Genomic DNA, 6,000 nt, shown 5'->3' with positions numbered 1-6,000 from the left:
GTTTCATGTACATTATGTGGATTATTATTTAGGGATTCTTAGGGCGGTATTCAATCTTTTCATCCCCTTCACACACATTCTGTTTCTGCTGACAGGTGTGGTATAATAATTTCAGCTCGCTATCCCAAAGGAAGGTAGGGCGCTCAACCCCTTACGCAGCTAAACCCGATTACTATGGGCGCGATATGTGCGATAACAGGAATTACTTTAGAAAAAAGATTTGGTGTATTATATCATTTGAATACCACCCTTAATGTTTATAGAAGTTTGTTTAAAGGATGAGAAGTGTGTCATATTAGTTGGTGCCTCAGCAAGCAAAGTGCCTAGGTACAGCACTGTTTTTAATTTAACCACAGGTGACAGAAATGCTACAAATTATCATAGGTTATATATGTTTACTATTCTCTAATAAAGTGTGAGTGATTAATATCCATATATTATTTACACAATTCCTTTTAATTCTATGATATTCCTTACATTTCAGCATTGTTAATTTATTCTCATTGGAGAGATTATTGAAAGTTTGAAAAGTGGCTAATTTGGGCACAAGAATACAGTAGTAAAGTAAATGTTTCAAGTGCAGTGTTGTAGAACTACTACTAAGGATCAGTGTTGTTGTTCTTGTTATTGTTGTTGTTGCTGCAGAGGTGAGTGAAAATGAATTACAAAAAAGAGAAATGACTGAAAGGACTGTGGGAAAAAGTTTCAGTGTTAACCCGATTTAAAAAAACTTTTATTGGAAGTTATTTAAGTGGAATTGCTAGGTGCATTGCATTTGTAGTCGGGTATGGATTATTTGATCTACACTAAAAATGTCTACAGTCAATAGGTCTACCACTAATGGTAGACATGCATTTGGTCAACAGGGTCAGACAAGGTCAAAATATCGACATGTAAATAGTCAACACAAAAAAAGGTAGACAAAAATGTTTTATTTTTTTGGGTGTTTGTCACTTTTCTGCCACAAACAAGCCCCATTAGTGTACCACGTCCCCTCGCATGGCTCGCGTTCGGGCAAGGTTCCTCGCTCCGCTACTGCTGCACACAGCACAGGTTACTATTCCCAATCATAGTCCAAGTGGATGGTAAAGTATGAGAATGTTTAAAAAATGAAGGAAAGCATTAAAAACTTGTGTCTACCTTATGTGTGTCGACCATTGTCATGTCGACTTTTAAACCCTATAGACCTTTTGACCATGTCAACCTTTTGAACTGTCTACCTTTTGCATGTTGACCTTTTGACCCTTTCAACATTTTGACCCTGTTGACCTAATGCATGTCTAACATTAGTGGTAGACCTATTGACTGCAGACCTTTTTAGTGTAGATCCTTTGTCCGGAAACCTTTGTAGTTATATCAAGGTAAGAAAAGAGAAGAAAGTTAAGTGAAAAGTGGTATGCACTGATGAGGGAATGGTTAGAAGTTGTGTAAATGGAAAATGGAAGGTGTACAGTGTTCATATAGTAAAGTTGGTGAAAAGAACAGTACGGATGTGGTAGTGATATGAAAATAAAGTGGAGAGTAAAGAACAGGAAAGAAAAGGAATTGGGTAGCATTGTGATGAGAGATGTAAATGAGTTTAGAAGAGGTGCAGCGAGTCAGATATAAGATAGATATGAGATATGAGCAGATATACATGTAGGAAGTTTATGCAAATATATGTTTTTTTAAATTGAGAATTGTCTTAGAACTATCTGAATCAGGTCAAATCAAGCAAATTTAGGCAAATATTACATAGCATAATTTCATATATTTTCTTGTTTCCTTAAGTTTGCACTTTTTTCATAACTTACTTTGTGTGGATAAAAGAACAATATAAGAAACTACTGCATTATACTCAGATAGAGTATATATACTAGGATAGGAAATGAATGGTGAAAACATTTATTTAAAGATACCTTAGAGCTACAGGCCCTGATCCTAAGTCAAACGTACTGGTGATTATGGACACAGTGGAGCAAGTATTTTCTTTTATACATGTCGTTGCACTGCATCCAGAGTCCATGTGCACAGTTTCATAGTTGCAATTAAAATGCACATACAGACACGGTTATAAGAAATGTGTTTAAAATGTATTGGTCATTTTTGGGCAGTTACAGGTGAGATATAATAGCTTAGTAGAAACACAAAGATGGATGTCTTATGGATGTGTTATCAAAGTGTCACATAGTGGTTGTGAACTCAGACACACAATTTTTCAACATTGGAGGCCATACTCTTACGGAAAAGCTGCATCAAGCATGGATGGTTGCATCTAAGGATATCCCAGATGGTTGCCTCTAAAGTATGGGTGTGTGCCGGGCCATTTTTGCTGGATTTGTATTTGGTTTTGATTCATCGGCTGGCTTTGGATTTGCATTTTCAAAACCGCCGTGACTGGCTTTGGATTTGTTTTTTGTTCTTTTAAATATTGACAAAAAAAGCTAAAATCACTTAATTTAGGCTTTTTTTTTGTTCCTAGAGTATCAATAACCTAAATATCATTAATATCCAGTCATTTCCAATCAATTTTGACCACCTCAAACTCACAATATTGTTGTGGCTGGCTAGACTGCAGTATACAGTGTGAGTTGGATACAGTGCGGGTCAGATACAGTGTGGGTTCTATACAGTGCAGGATACAGTGCGGATTGGATACAGTGCTGGTTGGATACAGTGTGGGTTGGATACAGTGCGGGATACAGTGCAGGTTGGATACAGTGCAGGATACAGTGTGGGTTGGATACTGTGTGGGTTGGATACAGTGGAGGTTGGATACAGTGCGGGATATATTACTGTTTGCATGCAGTGTGGAATATAGTGCCGGTCAGAAACAGTGCAGGTTGGATACATTGAGGTTTGGATACAGTACAGGATACACTGCAGGTCAGAAACAGTTCGGAATACACTGCGGGATGTATACAGTGTGGGTTGGATACAGTGCTGGATACGTTGCTAGTTGGATACAGTGCGGGATACAGTTTAGGTCATATACAGTGTTGGTTACATTGCTAGTTGGATACAGTTCAGGATACAATGTGGGTCAGAAACAGTGCCGATTGGATACTTTGCTGGTTGAATACAGTGCTAGATACAGTGTGGGTTAGATACAGTGTGGGATGGATATAGTGCAGTATACAGGGTGGGATACAGTGTGGGTTGGATACTGTGTGGGTTGGATACAGTGCAGATCGGATACAGTGCGGGATATACTACTGTTTGCATACACTGTGGGGAATACAGTGCGGTTCAGAAACAGTGCAGGTTGGATACAGTGAGGGTTGGATACAGTATGGGATACAATGCAGGTCAGATACAGTGCGGAATACACTGCAGGATAAATACAGTTTGGGTTGGATACTGTGTGGGTTGTATACAGTGCTGGATACATTGCTGGTTGGATACAGTGCGGGATACATTGATGGTTGGATAAAGTGCGGATTGAATACAGTGCTAGATACAGAGTGGGTTAGAAACATTGTGGGATGGATATAGTGCAGGATACAGTGTGGGTTGGATACAATGCAGGATACATTGTAGGGCCGATACACCAATAGTTCACTTACTGTGACAGGGGATACCACTGGTGACCTCAGTACAGTAGTGTCAGCAGTGCAGGTGTTTGGGCAGTGTTGGTACTGCTGGGGTGCTGGCAGTGATGGTGGTGTCCTCAGCGTGGAGTTGCTGGTGGTGTCATTTCAGCTGGCTGTGTCGGCATTGCGGGATTGCCAGGGTTATCCTCACTGGCAGTGTCGGAAGTCCTGGCAGTGTCCTCAGCGTGGGCCACCATATAGTCCCATTACAGCCAATGAGGCACACTGATTGGCTGAGAACAGTGACTGACGGCTCTCTCAGCCAATCAGCGGTCAGCCCATTGACTTAATGGGACTTTTAAAATTGGCTCCCGCGCCGAAACCGCGAGATCCAACAGATCTTGTGGTTTAGCCTCGGGTTGGTATCTGAGGCAGCCAGGGAAGATCCTAGCCCTGGATTGACTGCCTTGTATCCCGAAAGTTTGAAGCGGTTCTGATTTTAAGAAAGAGCTCTAATCTAAAGACATACCAAGCAGTGTTTGAGCATCTGAAGATGCTCAAAGTAGGGGCCTCAGTCTTTGCACATTCAGACACAAACTAGTAAACCAGGAAAACGGCTTTTACCTGCACTAGTATATAGCCACAGGCATGACTATGGCAATAGATGCTAAAGCATCTGGAGCAGTGTGTCTCAGCATCAGCTCCACGGGGTGATGTGAATACTGGGTAAACATGTATATACTGGGAGAACAAGAAAATAGCACACAAAAGAAAATAAATAAGAACAAGGAATAATTCAATTAGTAGATAAACAATATAATAATTAAGGAATTTTATACAATATAAAAAAGGTGTGATAGATCCAATTTCGTAAGGAATCTTCTGTTGATTGGCCCGGATTGTTTCTTCATCCATTGGTTTTGTTTCAACTCAAGAAAAAAGCCACAATTCCCTATAAAATTCAGTAGCAGTGTTATCCCTTGTATGGCTGACTTTTGAAATTGGTTACAATAAATCAACAATGTGACAAATGTGACAGATTCCTACAGTAAATTCCTAGTTTATTTTTCATTTCTCTGTACAAGCGTTACTACAGCATATTTCTATAAATGTATTGAATAGAAATCAAATATCAAGTAAACCTTAAAAAGGATTGAAATGTTACAAGATGTACTACTTAGAATGTTCCCAGTTTGATATAATAGTTTTGTTACCTACTTCCTGTTGAAGTGGTTCATTATTTTATTGTATACTTGGCTATGCCAGATGGTTTCCAGGATACACCTATTACTATATGTTTGATCGGATGTTTTTGAAATGCTGCAAATAATGTTTATTTGAACCAGGAGTTTGAAAGTAGTTTTTTTCTGATTGTAGCAACTGCTTAGCCCGCAATGCTTATTAAATGTATGTTTTATTGGTAGTACATAAAATGTATACTACACTTTTTATTTGGGCTGCTTTAATACAGATAAGCACAATCTAGTATCTAATATTTGCACCATGCATGTAATATGCTATTAATATTTTTATTGCCTTTTTACACAGTACTGTAAATATGAAATGCAGAATCTAAGCCTAATGTATATGTATTTGCATCCAATTCAAGGAGATTTATCTGACAAATTTAATCACTGTATGTAAATAATTAGTTTAATTCACATCAGTGTTTGCATGCATATTGCCACCATTATTTTCATTAAACATTTACAACATTTATTATATCTTCATGCATTTAATTTCCACTTATTTCATTTTTCCTGTTAAAATAAAATCAACAAGAGACATTAATGTATAAGTAGATGCAACATATCATTTATTACACACATATAAAATACAGGTGCAACATTGATTTTCTGGCACCTGATGGCCCAGCACCTCTTTTAATCCGGACACACAAGGCGCCAGGGGAAATTATGCTGCGGGAGGGCTCAGTCAGGCTGCAGGAGGGCTCAATCATGCTGCAGGAAGACTGAGTTAGGCTGTGGGAGTGCACAATTAGGCTGCATATGAGTTAGGCTATGGAGGTGAGTTAGACAGTGGGAGGTGTATGTGCTGCTGGGGGGGGGGGGAGAGTGAGGCCACAAGAGAGCTCAGTTTAGTTGTGGGAGGAGGTCTTGCTGTAGGAGTTTTAGGATTAGGGAGTGAGGGGTGGGAGGGTAAGCCACCGGGATGCCATTGTACAGATGTGTCCACCATTATCTTGAGTAGTTTTCTGTGCCTAGTCACAACATGATTTATTAGCATAAACCCTTCATCTATTGTTCTCAACTGCAATACAATACAGAGAACAATACTGCAGGGGATTAAGTCATTGCAGCAGGGGATTAAATCTGACTGGCCAGTCACAGTTAATCCTATTAACCGTCAAGATAAATGTGGACCCATCTGTGTATACCACGATAATCCGGCAAAATGGATAATCTAGATCCATGCTGGATCCAAGGGTGCCGGATTATTGGTCGTGTACCTGTACTATGCTACATCC

Source organism: Pseudophryne corroboree, chromosome 1 (assembly GCF_028390025.1).
Source record: "Pseudophryne corroboree isolate aPseCor3 chromosome 1, aPseCor3.hap2, whole genome shotgun sequence".
NCBI classification, from domain to species: Eukaryota; Metazoa; Chordata; class Amphibia; order Anura; family Myobatrachidae; genus Pseudophryne; species Pseudophryne corroboree.
The sequence above is the reverse complement of the archived record's forward strand: the minus strand, read 5'-3'. Positions refer to the sequence as shown.